This window comes from Anser anser (genome assembly GCF_964211835.1).
Source record: "Anser anser genome assembly, chromosome: 3".
Classification (NCBI taxonomy): domain Eukaryota; kingdom Metazoa; phylum Chordata; class Aves; order Anseriformes; family Anatidae; genus Anser; species Anser anser.
In genome coordinates this window covers 79,048,564-79,070,183 of record NC_139722.1, presented here as the reverse complement: position 1 = coordinate 79,070,183, position 21,620 = coordinate 79,048,564, and the positions used below count along the sequence as shown (strand labels likewise).

Sequence of the window (21,620 nt, the reverse complement as noted above, 5' to 3'; positions counted from 1 at the left end):
GTGAAGAAGTAATGGATGGTGGGCTCGGCCTAAACATCACAAGGAGCAAAATACCCTGATACTCACTGGTAAATACTGAGAAACCAAGTTGTTGCATGCAAACTGTTATTGCAATTAATGGCAAATTTCATCATTTTCTGTCTGTCTAGCTGTCTTTAAACTTTGAACACATTGGATCACTTGAGTTCAGCTTGACCTAGGTCTCAGACAGTTAAAGTTCCTGTGGGTTTTGTGGAAACAGGTTAGCTGGATGGAAAGGAGTCCAAGTGCTCCTCAAGATAGAGGGGGAGGTTGCAGCATAAGGTGAACAGCTATTTGCTGTTTGCTATTTGCAGCTGAAAGATTCAAAGGGTCACACCCTACCCTCAGGAAGAGGAATTTGGATAGAGACAGTGGAATCAGTTAAATCACTGAATTTTTTAAAAGTTCATAACATACAGAAGGTGCAGATGGACCATGTGCTTTCTTGCCGCACAACCAGTGGAGACTCTAGTATTAAGATAACCTAATATTCTTGATATAAACTACTCCTGTCAGGTGCAGTAACCCAGCATCATTGTGCTGGGCACTGATTTGCTCAGCAGTGACTACAGTGACTTTGCAGAAGCTGCTGCTATGCTGCATCAAGGACATACACCAAAATATTCCTCAAATGCCTTCTAGTCCCACTCTCGACATGTGCACTTGGTCTTCAGATCACAGGGGCCATCCCTGAAGGTTTTTAGACTCACAATTTACATTTTCTTTTGCTGAATTCTGGAAACAATATTGAAAAAGCAATGAGTAGCCTAATGAAGCAGAGACCTGAGTTTTCAGGAAGACGCTACAGTTATCACAACCTTGACTATAATTGCACTAATAGCAATTACAGTTTAACATGCTGTATTTCACTAATTGCAAATCTTGTTCCCTCTATGAAAAAATTTTGGAGGATTTTAAGACTTCCTAAAGGGCTGTCAGTACAGCTTAACATCTGTTTTTCTTTCCTTAATTCCAAAAAGGCAAGTTGGCTTTATTCATACCTCAGCTAGGGGAGCAGGGTGTTCGTTCTCTGTGCCTTGAGTTACCCTGAATCCCAGGAGAGGCAGAATGTGTTGTGACGTTGTCTTTTCTGTCACTTTCTTCCTTCTTTTTTTGCACTTGCTTAGACCCTCATGGAGCTACATGGCTCTTACAGCCTGGCTGGGACTCCCGCTGCATGCATTCACAAATATTTTTATATATATGTTTGTGTATATGTGTGTGCACACCTCTTTTTGTGATGGTCCCACCGCCGTGGTAGCTGTGCACCCCACTCCAGGTCACCACAGTCCCCTGCAGTGCTGGAAACTCCCCGTTATCCTGAAGTGACAAAAGTTCACTGTCAGCAATCGAAATTGCACCAGAAATTTTTGCTTGCACATTAAAAACCAGATTTATGCCCGCAGTGTTGTATCCCCAACCACCCCTCACCCATGATATGTCAATACCTCTTCATCCTTTCTATTGCCCCCAAAATCCACCTGCAATTGCACGTAGGAGAGTGGCGGTGAGGTCCTTCTCAGCTTGGGCCATATCAGCCCAGGTACTGCCTCTCTGAGGGTCCCCAGCTACGCATTTCTGAAGCAACTGGTTTTGGTGGAATTATCCTATAATACAGCAAGGCAGATAAGTGGAAAAAAAAAAAAAAGGTGGTATGATACAGATCTCCTGTACTGAGGATAGATCCGGTCTCCAGATTCCTTAATGCATTTCAGCATTATTTACTCTGACATGACACAGCCTGCCAAGATAAGGTATTTTCAGTGAGGTGAGATATGTATTACCTCCAGAGGACTTTGCACCTCCCTGGAATTTATGTTCCAAACACCAGTAAAACAGAGCCATGTCTGAGATTTTAAACATTCGGTTAACATTATTTTTCATGTTCTTGGCTTTTTGAGTTCGGGCTGGGGCTAGAAACTCAAGCACTGAAACACATCAAGAAAAGTTGGTCTCATTGTTTATATGAGATTTGCCGTCCAAATTTTCAGACCAAAGGGGTGCAGGCGTTTGTTACCTTACTTTCATAAACAAAATTAAACACCTACAGGGAATCAGAATTAGTTCTGAGAGAAAAAGAGAACAACAAAATATTGAAAAGTAGACAATAAGTCTCGGTGGGAGCTCAGGAGACACTTCTGTGTAAAGGCTTCTGTACCGGCCTCACAAAATGGCGGCTGTCCTGCAGCCAAGCCACTCACCTTGAAAGTTTCTGGGTTCAGTGCATCAGGGTTGAACAGTTACATTCGCTGTCAGCTCTCATCAACAACTGATGGCTTTCAGAAGGCCTCCTACCAAAGGGCCAGAGCCTCATCTGATTAGAATTAAGTTCTGGACAGTGAAACCTAGCCAGTTTATAACATCTGAGGGCCTTGTTCACAGCAGTCATGCCAGTTATTGCATAAATGTGCCTTCAGTAAAGTAGAAGTTTTGTTAAAAGTGTAACTGCAGAGATTAAAGTAGGCAAAATATTTCAAAATGTTTAATATTTTATTAAATATTTCCCAGAAAATATTATTAGATGAAGTCAGGCTGGTTTTGGTAAGGTTTCAGTCTTTGTACAAGACCTTGTTATACTGCACTGGTAACCCTAAAGGTTTCTTTGTAATCAGGGAATCAAAGAGTTTGATTTATAGGGAATTGTTTCACTCAAAGGTATGAGCTGAACATGGGTCTTGCCAGAGCAATACTGCTCACCAGTTAGCCTCAGCTCAGCCTGTACTGGAGAACCAATCCTACTGGCTAAGTTACCTCCTCTCTTTTGTCCAGCTACAGGGGCTAAAGTTTCTCTATTTCATAATCACACTGAGTCAGAGCCTCGGAAGAACCCAGCCTCATCTGTGTCACACCACCTCTTCCCCCTTCAGCACAGGGGGTACCAGCTCTCGGGTGCCCACGCAGGCAGCCAGGCTGCCTGTTGGCACCAGGCAGCAGCTCTCTGTCCCCATACAGCCACCCCACTGTGTTGGTTGAGGATACACGTGCAGGCTCTCAGTTTATAGATGTCTGTCCTAGAGGCAGAAAGTGCCGCCTGGTGAGCCTCTCCAACCACCAGAAAGAGATTGATTTTTTTTTAATTTCTTTTTTTAAAAAGACACGCATTACATTTCTGCTTACTTGCAATCTGATCCCACACTGTGCAGCCTTTGAATTAAGCACCTCTCTGAGAAGCAACCGTCCTATTAGCATAATGTATAACATTAAAACATGGGGCTCTTCCCATGGAATGCTTTATTGTGTGCGTTGTTCATCTTTAATATTCATGGCCAGCTCTTTTTAGAACATCCTTTTGACAGAGCAGAGACGCCGAGATAAGCCGTTGGGATGGTGGTTGTCCTGGAAACAGCAAGATCCACTTATTTTTAGCACAGAAGTCATCCAGTTAAACAAACTACATTAAAGGAGCATCATGATTATGGTACAACAATAAAAAGGCGTGTGGCATATTTGGTCACTGTGAGGGTGTGACGCTTCTTGCCCTGCTGTTGGCCCTCGCTGCCAGCAGCCTTGCCCCCACGCTGGCAGGACAAAGCGTGTGTGCCCTCTTCTTCTGGGTGAGGGTAGAAACCCAGGCGGGGTTGTAGGAGAAGCATAGCGTGTGCTTCCCCTCTGCCAGGCTGCAGCCGCCGTCAGAGGAAGGCAGTTGCTCTCGGAGGGTAAGGAGGATCCTCTTCTGTTCAACAGTGCAGCACAAAACAAAGGTGTACTTTTTCAGCAAGGTATGCTACCAGGAATGTATAGATGAGAAGGAGATAGGCCATGAAATATGGGCAACCAGAGCAGAAAGGGGTGTGTAGGGTGGGGGTTGGATGATCCCTTTATCCTCACTTCCTAGTGCTGACGGCCTCCATCCCTGCTGTGAAGGTCCCTGGTGGTCCCAGAGTGCCTGGGAGCTCCACCCAGAGGAGTGCCCCACACCCCAGAGCCGAACCGCAGGCACAAGAACTGCACCACAAAAGTGTCTCAATAGGAAGGTTTCCTCCCCATCTGCGCTGGGGCAGGCCTGAACCACAACAAGCAGCGCCCTGCTGCTGATATTTTGATCCTTATCCTTCAGGATGCACAGCAAAGCCACAGGTGTATGAAACCAGAAAAAAGCAATGGAAGTTAACAGCAGCTTCTCCAAAGCTAATTGGAAAAAATCTTTGGGCCAGAATAAAGCTACAGTAACAGTTTAAAAGTGGTTCTTCCTTTGTCTAAGCCAGTTTGCCTGTTCTCATTCCTTCCAGTGTGTGGCAAGAAGGCCTGATGTGAAAAGAGACCTGCTAGCTTCAGCGAAAGCCATGCAATCCTTACTACCATAAAGGTCCACCTGTCACAGTTTGCAAAACGTTGCACTCAGTCAGTGATGTTTGGATAGAAAAATGTCGGGTGCACCTTGGGAAGACTTTGGTATGGAGAAAAGGATAACTTTTAACTGAAGGAAGCATATAGGGAAAGGCATAGACACGGGGAGAAATGAAGCTATGGAGAGAGTCCATATACATGTGTATGGGGGAAATTATAGGTAGAAAGAATGGCTGCAAGAAGGCTTCGGTATATGCAGCAAGCTTGGCTATTAGCTCAGTAGTACGCACAGTCTTCCATCCAGTGCAGCTTGTCCATAGCAGGGCTTTTCCTTATAATGGTATTGAATTTGGGTATGGAGATGTGCAGAGAGAGAAAACCAAAAGCCATTACTCTTGCAGATAACATATCTTAGCTTTTCCTGTGCAGAATAACGAATAAATATGAAGGAAATCTCTGAGAAAGATGGACATAGTCCCTCCCTGTGGGTAGAACAGGAGGGACTCAAGGGTTCGCTATGTTTGTTATATAAAAAAAAAAAAAAAGTGCATATCTGAAGTGCATCCTAACTTATTCTCAGATATGGAAAAATGACTCATTAGAAGTTCAGTGCCTTCCTGGCACCGGTTAAAGTGACAATTATAAATCCACTGGAGCAGAGTGACTGTTCTGGGATCAGCCATTCTAGCACAAGCCTCTCTCTCTGCTTTCAAGTAACAGCTCGCTCCCAAATAATTCTAAAGAAAAACCTTTGTTGCTTCTTCAGCATACACCTGCCATAGCACTTCTGGTCTCTCACCTCAGGGAAGCGAGGTGACCTCCTGCAAGCAGAGACAGCCGGACAGGAGGAGGAAGGAGGACCAAGTTGTCTGGCCACTGCACACTGCACCCAAGGGGCTCTGACAACACCCTCTTAACACATAGGGTTGTCTTCTCCAGTCCTGGCAATGCCAGGAGAGATTAGATTTCACATTCGTCATAGCACTAATGTTGTAGAAAATAACACTGTAATGCTTTAATTTATTTTGTTCTAGCTCTTGGAAGAGGTTTGAAATACAGTAGTGGACTGGCCATTGCACACTTCTGCTATCAGCAGGATGGCAAGCCGAGGGCTTGGTTGCAGGCTGGGGCAGCTAGACGTAGCTGTAGCTCTCCCCTGCCTGAAGGAGATTATCTGTCATTCCACCCGGAGGAGGTCACCAAATCCTCTCTGTCCTCCGTGTGAATGCAGGCACAGAGCACCACACGTGCTCCCTCTCAGGAGAAGGTTCGCAGACCTGCCCCACCACTCACCTGCAAACACCACCTGAAAATCAAGGCTTGCCTTGCAGCACTGCAAGCAGCATGGCAAGAACAGCACCCCATCAGCTCCCACAGTCCTGCTGGGCGTATGCCCAAAGCTCCCCGTGCAAATATGAAAGCCCTGAGTGTTGCTGGCTGCCTGTCGATCCAGCGACGCTCCACTCGCCAGCTCTGGCTTCACAAGGTAGGCTCGGATATCTCCGGGCTGGGTGTCCCTCCTTTCCTCCTGCAGGAATGTGCTTCTGGGTGCAAAAGGCGTCAGGCAAAGCCAAACCACCACAGCTCCGCTATCTCGTTTTGTGGCTACAACTATTTGTTAAAAAAGTTTCCTTTTTTCTTTTACTCATAATAAATGGTGTTCATTTGCAAGCAAGAATTTCTAGGTAATTCCCGTCTCTCCAGCTTTTAGGTACTTTCTCCTCTTAAAAAGTCTTGGTTTTGCATTCTTTGTGCTTTCTTTTTTCTCCATGTGTCTTTCTTCTATTTTTCCACTTTGTCAGATGGGGCTGGGGGAAGAAAAAGAGGGAAAAAACAAGCACAAAAGTGAGGGAAAAAAGGAAAGCACCTTCCCCAGTATTTTTATTACTTTGAACTCACCCAGTATATTCACTGATTTTTCTTAATTAAAACCCCAGTAAAGTGCATTATTCTTGTTTTTTAAACAATTCCTTACAGCTTTCTCCCTCCCACCCTTCATGGCTTTAGCACAAACAAACCCCATACATGGACGTTTGGCTTTGCTGGGCTCTGACCATGGCTCAGCAGCCTGGGGGCAAGCGCCGGCCCCATGGTCAGCATCACAACCAGCTGCCGCCCTGGCCCCAGGTGCTGCCGTGCCCTTTTTGGCTGCCAGAAGCCGTGTCAGATGGTGGTAGCTGTCAGCCACGAGTAACCACAGCTGGAGTCCAGCCCCTGACCCGTAAGTCACTGGTCAATCCATTAAGCCGTGCTTTCCTCCTGCAATCAACTTTTTAATATCTCAGCTTTTGAGTGAAGATAACCGCGCTAGCACTAACACACACAGCAGGACGTGTGAGGAGCTATATTTGCCCTTTCTCTGCATTTGGGCAAGAGAAGGTGGAGAAACAATGGAACACAGTGGGTCGAAGCCCTCTGCTATCTGGCCCACTAACCTGACCCCGATTGCATAGAAACAAACAAGCAAACAAAGCATGGAAAGAGGGAAGGATTCTTTCCTATGGTATCTTGCATTTTCGTTCCGTGAGTCAGAGATAAAAGCAGCTGGAAGGGAGCGCACAAGTTCTTTCAAATCTTCCTTTTGAGGAACTGTCTCCAGAAGCCTTGATTTCACTCTGGTATCTCCAACAGGAGTGCAGGGTACTGTCACATCGTGTTTTCTTTGATAATTGGAACGGGGGAGTGAAAGGTAAACCAGGCCTGCGCGTGAACACCTTGCTGGCTGGGATATCCCCACTTCACCTTGGGCGGGCAGACTCCTCACCGGTGTAAAGCAGCCCTGCTTCAAAGGACCTCTGCTGTTTTCCATTACCTGCATCTCCAGCTGATAGCAGCGGCTAACCAGATTAGGGTGGGGAAAAAAAACAGCACCCACAACAGAGGGGGCACCCACCCCAGGCATGCACGCATTGCAGACACGGGCCACAGGTGTTGTGTGAGACAAGAGGGCGCTACCTTGCATGCTCCACGCAGCAGCTCCTACGAGGCAGCAGCACCCGGGACGCCCTTCAGATCTGCTGCTCAGGTGGCAACAGGACAGCTACCGGCGACAGCCACACGCTCCAGCCCCCAGGTTGCGGTGCTGTGGTGAGCTGCCTTCAGGAACTGGGCAATTTGCCGCCCCACGAGAAAACAAACCCAAGGAATGCGAGCTGTCACTTTGGGAACCCCGGCACAATGGAGCTGCCCGAACCATATGGGAGAAATTACTTTTTCATGCCAGTAGCAGTCCAAAATGCATGGACCTTTCAGTGGATCATAAAGCAAACTTTTGTCTGATTTTTTCTGTTTTATTTTAATAACAGACTTCAAAAAATGCAAGGCACTTCCCTCCTTGAGAACATATTTCCTTTACATTTAAGTACAACTAAAGACTGCTGACACTAAGTATGTGTAGGAAACAAACCACGTCCTCCCTTTCCCCCCCCCAAAAAAACCCTCCTACTCATTTTTGTAACCCAAAATCTCTTGTCTGAAAAACTCAGGTTAACTTTCCTTAATCCTCACATTCCAGGGTGTATTTACAATTGGGGTAGTATTGGAGCAAAATGACTGAAGGATCAAGCAAAGAGCCATTATATATACACACATATGTATGTGAGAGTGTGCTTATAGCTATATAATTCTCTGTAAAAGATACCGCTTTTCAGATTACCCAGAAATTGGTTAAATGCCTGGAAAATATTCTTTCCAAGTTTTCAGGCTGGCCTCTGAAACTGCACAAACAAATCTTGTCCCATTGGAGCTAGTGGAATAATTCATGTTTGGCTTGGACTCTGTCTGCGGCATGCATACGAACTCGTACGTGCAGATACTTGTCTGAGACTGTGAGCCAGGTAGATAACTGTGCAAATTTCTTATTTGCATGTGATCTTGTCCAGCTGGCCCACAGCATTTGCGTAGGCTGTACAGGCAGACATAATCGCTGTATGCACTCTTGCTTTTGCTGCCCCGTTTGGACAGAGGTTCACTCCGCAGGCACACAGGGCTGTGGAGCTCTCAGGGACCAGCGCATGCAGTCGTGGCACCTGGGCGCATCACAGAGAGGGCCCTTCAGGCTCTTTTGGTGGTGCTGCCATGACACGAGCATGGGGCCCTGCCAAATGTCCCTCTGATCGTATCCTGACTGCAGCCTGGGGCAAGACCCGGGCATGTACACTCTCTCTGTATCCCTCTCCCACCTCCTTCCCCAGTGCCCCATAGAAGGGCTTCCTGGCACATCCCCACCGACCAGCAGGGAATTACCACTGGATCACAGAAGGTCTGAGGTTGGCAGGAACCTCTGGAACCCACCTGGTCCAACCCCTGCTCCAGCAGGGACACCCACAGCAGGTTGTCCATCTCCAGGTAGCTTGTGAAAATCTCCCAGGAGGAGACCCCACAACCTCTCTGGGCAACCTGCGCCAGGGCTCAGCAAGCTGCACAGTAAAGAAGTGCTTCCTGGTGTCCAGAGGAAGCCTCCTGTATTCCAGTTCGTTTCCTCTTCCCCAGGCTGAACAGTTCCATCTCTCTCAGCCCCTCCTAGGGGAAGTGCTCCAATCATCTTTGTGGCCCTAAGCTGGACTCTGCAGTATGCCCACATCTCTCATGTGCTGGGGAGCCCAGAACTGGACACAGCACCCCAGGGGTGGCCTCACCAGTGCTGAGTAGAGGGGGAGGATCACCTCCCTTGACCTGCTGGCAACACTTTGCCTCATGCAGCCCACGATACCATTAGCCTTCTTAGCAGCAAGGGTACGTTGCTGCTTCATCTTCATCTTGGTGTCCACCAGGACCACCTGGTATTTTCTGCAGACTGCTTTCCAGCTGGGTTCCCCCAGCATGTCCCGGTGCCGGACTTTGCACTTCTTGTCAAACTTCGTGAGTTTCACCTGCTTGAACCCAAACTCTGGGCTTACCCCACAGCACCCCAGAGCTAAGCTCAGAATTGTGCCTAGGACTGGTTTCAAGGATGAACGATCAGGGCAATTGCACTGGGCCGTGGGCCTTGGTGGGTTTCATTAGAATAGGATAAGGAACAGGCCATAAGAGCCAAAATGAGGGCTAATACCGGACTAGCCCTTGACTAAAACCCTGCCCAGGGTCACCTGAGGCACTGCTTGTACCTTGTTACCCCCAGAAACTGCCCTGAAGTCAAATACCCTGAACTGTCAGGCAGTGATGTGGGAAAGAACTTGCTCCACAAGTGGGGCTTGGGCTTTGCTAATCCACTGAAGCCCAGACATGCACTGATGCATCTCAGGAGGCTTGCATCGTGATCCAGAGCATCTCTGAGGGCACTGGCATGCTACAGCTAATTCAGGAGCACTGATATCCTGACTTCATGTAAAACAGACTGAAAATGGGAGGTGCAGCAGGGATGAGGGAAAGAATAAAATCTGTGTGCAAGGAAAAGTCCTTTGGGGACTTTTGTCATGAGAGTCACTGCTGCCAGTGGAGTGAAAAAAGAGGGGGATAGCAGGCAAAGATTATCATATACTAAGCATGAGAGGGCATAAAGCAAGCAAAACCTGTAAAACTGTAACACTCAAAATAGAATTTGTTTGACTTTCATTTTAAGTGACTAGATTTTACCCATTGTCTCCTTCTGGCTTCTCATAAACTCCCATGACATCGATTGATGGAGACACAGAGGATTAACTTTCAGACAATGAGTTGCAAACTTCAGTCACTTTGTAACCACTTAAGCAGATAACTGTTTTTATGTAGGGCAACTGGTGGGGAAAATGTGTCACCGTCTCCTTCCCTGCTTCCTTTGAGTGGTAAGGTGAGACGCAAGCACACTCCCGACCCTGGGAGCTCAGCCTCCCATCCCCATGCACCAGGGCAGCCTGGGTCACCCCCACAAAAGCCAAAAGCTCTTGGAAGCTGGAGGCACATCCCAAAGTCGCAAAGACATGCTTTTCTTAAATGATCTAAATCCCCACTCAGCAACCTAGAAAGATTTTTCCAGGCTCACCTTGAGTAATCTCACTTGCTCTCTTTCATCTCTAGGGGAAAGCGGCAGGTCAGCTCAGCATAGGTTTTGGCTCCTCTCTGGCAGGAGCCTGGCTGTACCACCGTGGCATGGCAGCTAGCAGAGGCTGGTGCTCTGCCTGCCCATGGAGTGGGATGGCAAGTAAATCATGAGACTGTAAATCATGAGAATGGAGCAGTTTCGTACTCTGTGTCCAGCCTGCTGCCCCCAGTTGGCTCACAGTAGAGCGAGTCTGGTGATTCAGTAATCTGTTTGCCATGCATTTTTTGAAGCAGGAACACAACTTAATTCCCTTCAAGGAGATCAAAACCAGGAAACGTTTAAGTAGGACTTCCTGCCCAGTGTGAAATACAAATTCTTTTCATCATGGAAAGCTAACTGAGCTTAAACAATAGCATAATGAAAGTGGTTATGCAATGAAGTTGCAGGAGATCAAAGCTGATTTTGGTTTTTAATTAAGATAACAAGGTACCTGGATTAAGGACACTAGTGGTAACCCACTGCCTAACTGCCTAAAGAAACACAAACACTTCCCCATTAATTTGCTGCATGCACAGAAGAGAATTTGCCCATTCTTACAGTCAGGATTTGAAACCGGGAAATGGACTGCTTGAATTCATCTACACCAGAAGCCTTTTATTCAAGAAGGGAGAGGATATCACAAATCTTGCTGAACATTGCCTCCTCTCCCCTCTGTCTCTTTTGGTCACTTCTGCTGCCAATTCCTTTAAATACGTGCGTGTGTGTGTACCGAGAGGTTGTCTGTCCGCCCAAAAAGTCCTGCGTTTCCTCTTCCACCCACGTGGCTATCTAAAATTCACAGTCTTGTAGGTTGTTCCAGTTAGGAAGAAAAGTCAGTTCAGGACTCAAGTAGCTTTTGGAAGCAACTTCGTCTATTTGCAAAGGAGAGACAAACCCCTGTGTGACACAGCAGGAGTCAGGCCATGGGAGCAGGCTTCTCTCTTCCCAGCTCCCTGCTGTTTTGGCCGAGCCCCCCACCCCAAAGCCCTCACTCTCCGGGCTTTCCCCAGGGCCACACACCATGCTACCTCCGGCGTTTGCCTTCGCTGGTTCTGCTCCTGCTCCCTGCTTCCCCGCCTTCACACCCACGCTCACCTCTTCTCAAAACAGTTCTGCCCTAAAACTCCCCTTCCCGGAGCCCAGGCGCTCCTGGGGAGAACAACGAGCCCGTGGTTTGGGCAGAGGCTTCTGCACAGGGTGGAGGTTTAGAGCAAGTCATTATTGCGCTGTCTGCTTTCCCAAGCTGATCGTAGGGGCTTTTTGAAGGAAAAAAATGAGAATGGGTGTTAATCTGGGGTCTACTTTATTAGTAAAGTTATAAAACCTTTCAGGAAAGCCCTACAGAGCAGGATAGGGCTGAGGCCAGTGGTTTCTGTAGAGGCTCGGAACATTTACAGGACCATGTTAGGAGTGAATATGGTTGTTGGAGATGAAAGAGAGTTCGGCCAGACTACCACCACACGACTGTCGGAGAGCTTTATCTCTTCTGCAAGGTTGCGTGCACCACCCGTACATTTCAGCAGTGGGTGTACCGCTCCTAAGAACTTTGGAACGGTTCATTAAGCTCGCAGGAATGTTATCATTTTCCATAAAGTTTGATAGGATTTTCCAGGACCTGTGATGCTTCAGCGTAATGCATTCTTGGCTATCAACAGCCATCTTGGGCCCCAGGAGAGTGCTCTGCAGGAACTACAAAAAGGTTTTAAACATACATTTTGATTTATGGCAGTAGTGAGTTCCCCCCACCATGTGATTGGGGTGGGGATCCAGAATATATTTCTGCGCTTCACTTAATTTCCACGTTCCCTTTCCCAATCACTTTTGAAATCATGTTGTTCGCTCAGCCTTAACTTTAGGTTAACCTGTGCTCATACCAGGCTGTTGTCTCCTGCCCTGTCCTGCGAAGAGCTGCTATCTCCGATCTTTTTAGTTTCACCCTGTCTTTTTTTGAGTGAGTATAGCACTTATTTGCAGCCTGATCTGTAGTGTGCTGAAGGTAGTGGGAGCCTCTCAGTGGCCTTGGGATCTGGTGGTTACAGACCCAGCTGTAGCAATCAGTGCCTGAAGTCTCACGTTTAATCACAGACGGTTGGCAAGGGCAGGCTAACCTTCACTACACCTCACTGCTGGTCTGTGAATGCCTTCTTTGATCTTGAGAGGACAGATCAATCTATAAACTTTTGGGGACTTACACCCTCATGCTTCCACCCTCCAGTGAAACGTGGGTGCAGTGCTGGCAGTAGGGACAATTATTGTCTCGGGTGAGTATGGAGACCTCCTGCAATACCACTCTCAACCCTGGGTATCGCAGGGCACAGACCCTCATCCCCATGTCCTGGAAGCACTCTTTGGGATTTTATTCTGTGCCATAGCTTAGAAACAGTCTGCAGAACAGGTACCTTGATGCCCTTTAACCTAGGACAACATTTTCCCCTCTCCCTTTTTTGAGCCACAGCCTGGCAATTTATCCATTTCCAGCCCTGTACCAACAGACAGGTCTGCTCCAGCTTCTGCTCTGGGTCATAAATCCAACCACCTGCACCTAAAAATGGGATGTGTCCCTTATCTTATAACCTGCAGGGACTAGCTCTGAACCACTGGCCCAAGGGTCTGTATCTTACTATCATTTCTTTGAATCTTCTAGGCATGTTTCTTCTGCCCATTACTAACAAAGTTTTACATTTTATTGCTGCAAAGCATTCACCCTGGAAATAAATAAAGAAATAGAAAGCTGAAAACATCTCGGTCAAGCAAGAAAGATGTTTTTAACCATCCCCAAAGCGACATCTTTGTGTTTGTGAGTAAGGAGGCTTCCAGCAATCCGGGAGTCTTTGTGCAGAGCCCTGTGAATAAGCAAACTGCAGATCAATACCGGCCACAGTGTGCATTACTCATTAGCATGCGGGGAGCTGGGAGAACAGCGATGATATCAAACATCAGCCCCCCCATCCCGTTCCACTGAACAGAGCCTACTGATAGGGCAGTATGTGCTGCCAACAGTGAGTCATTCATCGCTCTGTCCTGCTTTCAGAACAGCGTGATTCAGTGTTTGCAAAGGAAAGTCCTGACTGCAAACATTGCCCTCTTTCAGGCACCGCTCGCCCCGTTGCAACATACAGCAGAGCTTGTGCTCCGCATGACATTTGCCAGGATGGTAAACCAGTGGAGGCAGAGCATCCCCCTGTGATCTGGAGGTCTGTGCAAAGCAGGGGCAATCTGGAGGGGGAGCATGCTGTGGAACCAGTGCCCTTCCATGCTGGACCTTCACCCCCTCCCTGCTGCCCCAGCACCAGCCCCAGCAGAGAAGCCCAGCTGAGCATGGAGCCTGCCAAAACCGCGCTGAAGCTCAAGCAAGTTTCAAGCCAGAAGGTGAATTTTCTAGTTGCCAGACCTACAGATCTAGCCTGGGGAGAGGGAAGGAATTAAGCAATGCTGTGTCCTTCCTGCCTCTTCAGTTTCCAGAAGTTGCAGCTCCATGACTGCACACTGACAGTTTTGCTGATAAGGCAGAAAAGAGTGGGACTCACCTTGCTTTTCCCTGACCACAGTGGCTTCCTCTTGCCAGCAAGAGTGAAAACCAGCAGTCAGAGTCTCTCAGGGTGCAGGTATGCTGATCGAAGAGATGCCTCTATAGCAGGGAAGGTCAGCTCCATAGGATCAGCAGAACTGGTGTGTGGCTGTGCTTAAAATGACAAGAGCTGTAGTAAGCCAGAAAGGGCTTGGGAGGTGGATGCTCTGACTGGAACAGGGTTCTTTAGGCTGAGGAAAGATTCAGCTCTTAATCAATTTCCTGATCCTTCTTAAGGCCTTCTATACTCTACTTGCTGTTTCTGTAATTCTTCCATTGGCTTTCCTACAGCCAGCAGTGTCAGGCAGCAATGCAGCTACAGTAAGTGTGGCCTCTTCCCATCCGGGACATGCACAAATCCTAGATTTTATTTGTAAGGTAATTTAAAAGTCAAATAAAATGTTTTCTAATAAGTAAACGACCAGTAAAACTATATTCTATTTTTCTTTTCTTTTCTTTCCTCTTTTTTTTTTTCTTTTTTCAAGTGGGAGTAATGAATGCTTTTCCGATTTAGAGATACAGCCAGAGCAGGTATAAATCAGCAGAGTCCCACTGACATCTATGGTGCTTTGTCAATCTGCACAAGTTGCAGATAAAGCCTTTAATGTTTCCACAGGGCAGATTTATCAGGCTCCTTGTGGGCTTGTGTGAGTTAACAAAACGAGCTTTCTAGCAAAGTCATCTATCACTTGGCTATCTACAGTCACCAGCGTGCAGGTAAATCACCAGGGCTCTGCTACCAGATGTTAAAAAGGCAGATGACCTCCTTGTATATTCCACACATGAAAAGAGCTCAGTAAATTATTTGACTTTTAAACAATAATATTCAACAATTTACTACAGAGCCCATTAACTGGATGAGGTGTTAACCTGGACATCCTGACCAAATTCCAGCTGGGTTAATTATATGTTGCCTTAGCATTCCCCTCTCTTTCAGTTGTGACAGTGTTCAATGTTATTTTTTGCTCTCCCCCCTAAAGATTGTGTTTGAATCCTGCTGTTGCTGTGTTGCACACCAAAGGTGTATGTGCTACAACTGCAGATGGAAGATCTCTGTATATAGAGTTTTAAAGGCACTCAAATGCATTCCTTAGGAGAATGGGAGCTCTAATGCATGAAAATGATTATTTTTATTGGTTTTATTGATGCTATTATTGTTCCTGCTGTTTCAGATACTATTTACTACTACATTTTTTTGTCTTGTCAAGTCCTGAAATACAGATTCGGATTAGCATTAAAATTAGAAACTGAATTTACCCAGAGTGATGTGATGTTCAGATTTTGGGTCCCAAATCAGATCAATTTTAAGGCAAAACCTTGATTGGCAAATCCATATTGAGATTACAGTGTGAATTCCCCAAATTTTGTGGGCACCACCTGCTGCTAGAGTTGTGAGTAAGGCTTACTTCAAGTCAGGATTAGACCAGAAAAAAAATCAAAACAAAAACAAAAACAAAAACAAAAAAAGAGAGAGAAAGGGAGAAAGAAACGCTAAGAACTACTGCACTGGAAAATCTTACTGATGTTACTTAGGGCTTGTCATAGAAGGCATAATCAATAAATACTCTGTTTGCAATTGTTCTGTGAAGGCTGTAGACCAGTAATTCTACACGATTCTCTTTAAGTTTTACGTAGAGTTTTCCCTGAGTACCTCCCTCATTCCTGTGTGTACCAAATAGTTCATATTCTTGGCTCACAATAAGAAACATCAAAAGACAGAAGCAAGATGAGGAGCAAAGTTCTCTTTGCTAAGGGCACATGCTGTGGCCGTGAGGCTGGGCTGTGGGTGAGACCTGGAAGGGAAGGACTCACCTGAATTATCAAGTAAGTAAACTGTCTTGATAAGAAGAAATGCCTGTGATCTGTCAATCATACTGCTAGGTTGATTCAAGGGCCTAAAACTGCTGAAGACTTTTCACCCAGCTTAAGGTACACTCTGTACAGTTTAATACAAAGACAGTGTATTTGAAAGAAGAAGAACAGCTGAATTTTTTGTCAAAAAAAAAAAAAATCTGCGGCCTATGGTAAATTTATGAGAAGTAGCAGTAAGTAGCAGAGGACAAAATTCTGCCTAGCAGGAGCATGGAGCTCTTGTGAATGTGCTGCATACAGACACCATGCAAACCATTTGCTCATATTCACCAGGAATATCCTGCACATCAGTACAACCTTGGCAAGGTCAATTTCAACTTTAGAGCATCCACCCAACAAATGGATTTCATATTACTTGGTTAATCAGCTACCCAAATGCAACCTGTCGACTTAATTAGCAAAATGGAGCTAGCTGATTCTGTTCAGTCCTTTCCCCCCTTGCTGAGCCTATGACCGTCAGCAAAGTGCAGTCCAGGTAGGAGAGGAGCCAGCAGGACAGTCTGCACCAGCCTTTTTATCCGAGAGGACACAATGGGCTTTGACTCCTCACAATACATTTAATATGCCACATATTAACTTCTGTCTTGGGCTTTTCTATAATTTAGTGCTAATTCAGAGCAGGAGAGCTGACTGCTAGGTACCCGTCCCTCTCCAAGGGGATGCAGGTCCTCATCTATTCCCCAGGGACCAACAGCCAGCCACCACCCTGAAGTATTCTTGAAGGCGTGCAGGATTAAACTGGAACATCTGCTAGCACAGAGCCCATGGTTTCTTTTGCCTGCACAACACCTCATACCAGAAAGCCCTGTTTCTGTAAACCCCCAAATAATTCTGACCACTGAAGACTCATATTACCAACGTGGCCAGCACCATATAACCATATAACCCACCAAGCGCTATTCTTTCTCCTTTCTTTTTCTCAGTTTCAACAGAGTTCATAAATTCTAATAAAAAGCCAGCTGTTCCAAAGTGTGCATAGCACATACCTGGCAGGCAAAGGTTCACATTCTGCTCCTTGCATGCCCATAGATAGTGCAGGAAAAGAAAGTGCCCCAGCACCATACACAAGCCTGTAGCTGTGAAATTTTCAGCTACTGTTCATCCATGATGTGGTTTTCCTCACCATGACATTGAACGTGTTCTTTGCTACAGTAGAGACAGTTTACTTTCAGATGGTAGTGCTGCTGTACCTTCAGTCTTCTCTAATTATATTCTATAAACTGAGTTATTTGCAAGAAATTTCCATAACCTCCCCTTCTTCCCCCTCTCTTCCTACGTTTACTTCAGCCTCTCAACTGCTATATCATTTGGCCACAAAGGCACCAGTTTGTTAATCTAGTTTCATGGTCTGATAGACCTGGATAGTGATCAGTTTGCTTCCAAGGCCTTTCTGCAAGAGGGAAAAGAGCTTTGATCCTTATTGACAACTCAAGCTAATAGGATTGTTCTTCTTATGCCTCAACCAGATTGTCACAGTATCCTCATGTGATAGTCTGCAGTAAATCCCATTCCCAGAAATTTAAGCTGCTGGCCTCTGGATCCAAAGCCATTAACTTTGTGATGATTAATGGGCTGACAATACAGTCCCCTTCCACATAAAATTCAAAACAAAAACAGGTTGGCAGACATAGCCTCTCTCCAGGGCTAGCGGACCCCTTGTGTAAATACCACGCACCTCTTAGCCTGAGCTATGAGGTAATGGAATATTTGAAAGACCTGCTGCAAAGAGACGAATTTGGGACATCTTATCTAAATGTCAGGAAGAGGATTTAGTGATATCCCTTAATCCACAAGGCATGAGATGAGAGGGTACCAAGAGAACAGTGCGTGGGGGAAGACCATGATTTGGAACCATTCCATTGCAAACTTATGTGCAGACCTCCCCATCTCCTCTCATTTGTGCTTCTTTCACTCCATGCTCTACTCACAAGGACGGCGGCTGCACACCGAATTGCAAGGTGCTCCAGAGCCCATGTGAAGGACAGAACATCTCATTGCTTGGCATGAAGAAAATCTCATTGCTTGGCAGGACTGCGATGCTCAAAGTCACTAAGCTGTCCAAAACAAATACTATTGGATGGGGCTTGATGGAGATGGGCTGGGAGGGAACATACTATGCAAGAGACCATCAATGTTCATTTTATTTTATAATCGGGATATATAAAAAGGCATCTGCCCTTAGCCCTAGACATCTTTGGTACAAATTACACAACACCAACATAAATGTGAAGAAAATGACCCAGCAGCTGTTCTGCACCCCAAAGCCAGAAAATAATAGGCAAGGACAGAGCCAAAACTTCGCCATGCATTTTGGGCATCCCTCAGTGTCTGGCATCCACCTTGCTAAAACTGTTTCTGTACTCAAGAAAGCAGGTCCTGAGTGACCCAGGGATTCTGGGGAGAGCTAGCAGCCTTGCAAGCACCACCTCAAACTAATAGAAAGCAGAAGATGAGCACTGAGACACAGCCCCACTTGTCTATTTGGTAACTGGTGTGCTGCATTGTCTCTGCCTTTGTAAGTCTTCGGGTTTGTTAAAGGCTCAGTCTTGCATAAGGCATGCCATTGTTAACACAGAGAGGATGAAACCCTTCAGGCAGGTAGCAGGGTTGCTACCAGAAAGACATGGTTGCATGTGTCCAATTTTAAAAGGACTGCAAAATTAGTAGCTGACACAAGAGAAGCCTAACTGATCCTGGGTAGGATGTCAGGGTCTTCCAAAAAGCTTGTGGTTTATTAAAGTAGGGTCTACACTGGAACAAAACCACCTTGATCTCAAAACGCCTTCAGGTAAAGCCGTGAAACCGGCCTCGCCCTCAGCAGCCTCACCTTTGCACTGAGGCCTGCCACGAGAACAGGCCTGGGGTGACACACAATGACGGAGGGGCTGGGGAGTGCTGTGAGGACATCTCAGCCCCTCAGGAAGAGGTGGCACCCCAAACCCAAACAAGAGCTTTGGCTACAGCACGTCCCTATTCCGCTGTCTTCAAAGGTTGGCCTTCCTGAGCCACACAAAGGAAAATGTATTTTCATGTCAGCCTGTTCTTCTAAACATTCAATTACCCTGTCAAATAACAAACACCTCTTCTTTATGGGAAATTCCTCTGGCAGGCTCCACCTCTTCCTCCTGCCAACTGCTCCTTGCTTTGTCCTTTTAAAGTGGGGCTAGAGGCAACAGTTTATGCCCTTACTTGTTAGCAAAGGCAATTATGACCACCTTCTGTGAGCAATTACCCATTCCTATCTGTTTCCTACAAAAACCTAAATTTTATACAATTACAGGCTATCCAGCAACCCTGACGCTGCTGGGATGCACAGCAGAGCACTCAGCACAGGCCCCATTTCAGGCAGTTAAATGCTGTATATATTACTTCGTGTTGTCTGTCAGACCAGAAGTGCCATTGGCAACAGCCCAGGGGCTGGGAAAGCTGTCCCCTTCCTCTCCTCCCTCCTCACACGATCTCCCAAAAGCCACACCAGGCTCCTGAGCAGACACTGTGCCTACCTGTGACGAGTGGGCCGTGGCTTCCCACGTACCTACAGAGCACCTGCCTGCCAAGACCTCCAGGCTGGTCAGGCATCTCTCTCGGTTTTTCACATCTCCCTGTGAGTTTAGCGACCCTGAAGCACTTCTGGAAATGCCTAGCTAGGCCTTGCCCAAGACTGAATTTGGGGACCAAGTTCCAGCAGGTGGCTGATCTGAGGTGCGGGAGACGTAACAGGTTTCTTGGTCTTGGTATAACACTGAGCAATGCCTCCCATAAAATGGCAATCGTTATTTATTACAGATACCAGATCCGATTCTGATCTCAGCCTACTTGACTTATTACTTATATCTGCCTGTAGTGAACACAAAATGCTCCCTCCTCTGAAAATCAATGCCCCCTGCCTGCTCTTGTTTAGGCTGCAACCACCAACCCAAGGACACAGCCCATGGGCTCACTTGAATTTGTACATGGTTTTTACTGAGGAGAGTTTAAAGCGAAAGGTCTGAACGCTGAGCCCAAGCCCCTGGTGTAACACAGGGATAATTTCACTGAAATCAAGGCATGACATAGATGGGAAGCAAATTTAAAATCATAATTAAACTGTACATCAAAATGGCACTCACCCATGAAGAAGCAACAGCAAGTCAAATTCCTAGTGAGCTGCAGTGGTGCCCCATTCGTTCTTCGCATCTGCCATCTGCATCAGGTCTTTGTGAATAAATAAATCCTGCAAAGGACAAAAATTGTGGCACTCATACAAACGTCCCTTTGGCGTCAAGGGTTGTGTACATGTCAGAAAACAAACTAATGGTTCTGTGGAGGGAACATTTTCTGTGGGCTGACAAAGCAAGCTGCTCTGTGAGCAGCAGCGCTGACAAAATCCAGTCTCCCACAGGCTGATGCCTTGTGGCCATACTTTTTCACTGCAGTAACCTCTGGGCCACTCAGCAGGCAGAGCTGAACAGATAACGCCGAAATCATGCTGCAGCTTTGCACCAATTTTGAGCATACCATGTAACTAGTGCCTGCTGAATAACCATCCGTTTCCATGAAGTGTGCAGGAATGTAACGCCTTATTGTTATCTACCCCCTACGTCAAATTTCGACTACATTAGTTAACCGGCTCAAAGACTTGGGGGGTGAGAGGGGTGAATTCAAGAGATAAATGCACAGAGAGAAATGCAGTCACATAAGCCTTTCTTTGTTAGGAAAAGAGGAGAAAAACAACAAAACAAGAAAAACAAAGCTGTGTATTTAGCTGTTATAGCCCAAAGTCTGAGGACATACATTGTCAGAGGGTGTGACCCCATAGGATTAGTTGTGTGCATGATGAAAATCTCTGTCAGAACATTAAAAGGATTAGAAATTGGCCCATATTTTCTTTTTGGCTCTGGATATCTAAACTCTCCAAGTTTTGACCAGATATGTAAACACAAAGCTATAAATTTACAGTTATGCATCGCCTCCCATTGCCAGAAGATTCCCTAATACTGTAGAAAAAGACAGCCTCCCAAATGACCCAGCCAGCCGCTCAGAGCCACTCTGGGGCCGTGATTCCTCCCCATGCCCTGCTGGCCCTCACTTTCGTCTCCAAGCTTTTGTTAGTGACCACCGCATTTGTTGCACTGCTGTCCTTGGAAGAGCATCAAGCTGCAGGAGCCCCCCGCAGCCCCGAATTCCAAGGGTTACAATGACAGCGCGTTGCCCGAGCGCTGCTTCCCTTTCCACGATCTGTGTTTGCCAGCTGTTAATTTCATCAAGATCCTGCATTGTGAGGGAGTCTGAAAAAAAACAACAGGGCAGATCTGTTTTCTCCATAGCCTCTGCGGGAAGGCTGTCAGGCCAAATCCGACCCTGAAAACACGAGAATTCAGGCAGGGCAGAAAATAATTCAGACATAATTTTGTAAGAGCGCTCCCAGCTCAGGAGCAATTCCCAGCAAGCTCTGCTTCTTCAATATCACCCTGCCTGATACATGCAGGGAACAGAAATCACATCCTCTTTTCTGAAATAACCATGGCTCGGCCTAAATATCAGCTGCCTTGGGAAAGCTGTGTCAGGCACGAGGCTGCGGGGCTGCCGAGATGATCACGGTTGGACATCCCCGCACCCTGCTGGTGGGGTGACTCAGCCCACAGCTGTCCCTCCCACCCTGGCGCACGAGTGATAGCTTTGACCTTTTGCTCATGGAAGAAATGACAAGGAAGAAAGGTTCTCCACAGCTTTGGGACAAAGTGCAGTGTCACTTTACCGGGGGATGGCAGAGCTCTGGAACAATTCGAGAGAGGATGTGAGGAAGGACTTGTGCTGTGACTGGGTTGGCAGGTGGCATTTCAAAAAGGCAGGGTAGGATTAAGCAAGCTGGAAGAGGGACAGGAGGTGAGCATG

The 21,620-nt window shown here is 46.6% G+C and overlaps 1 long non-coding RNA gene across 1 annotated transcript; it reads right to left on the bottom strand.

Annotated features, from left to right (window-relative positions):
* Window positions 1–1,269: 1,269 nt before the first annotated feature.
* Window positions 1,270–19,596, bottom strand: LOC310897437. Its single transcript, XR_014582330.1, has 4 exons — window positions 13,834–19,596; window positions 10,268–11,995; window positions 1,470–6,116; window positions 1,270–1,341 (listed from the first exon to the last, which is right to left on the bottom strand). It is a non-coding gene; the product is annotated as an uncharacterized lncRNA (long non-coding RNA).
* Window positions 19,597–21,620: the final 2,024 nt, after the last annotated feature.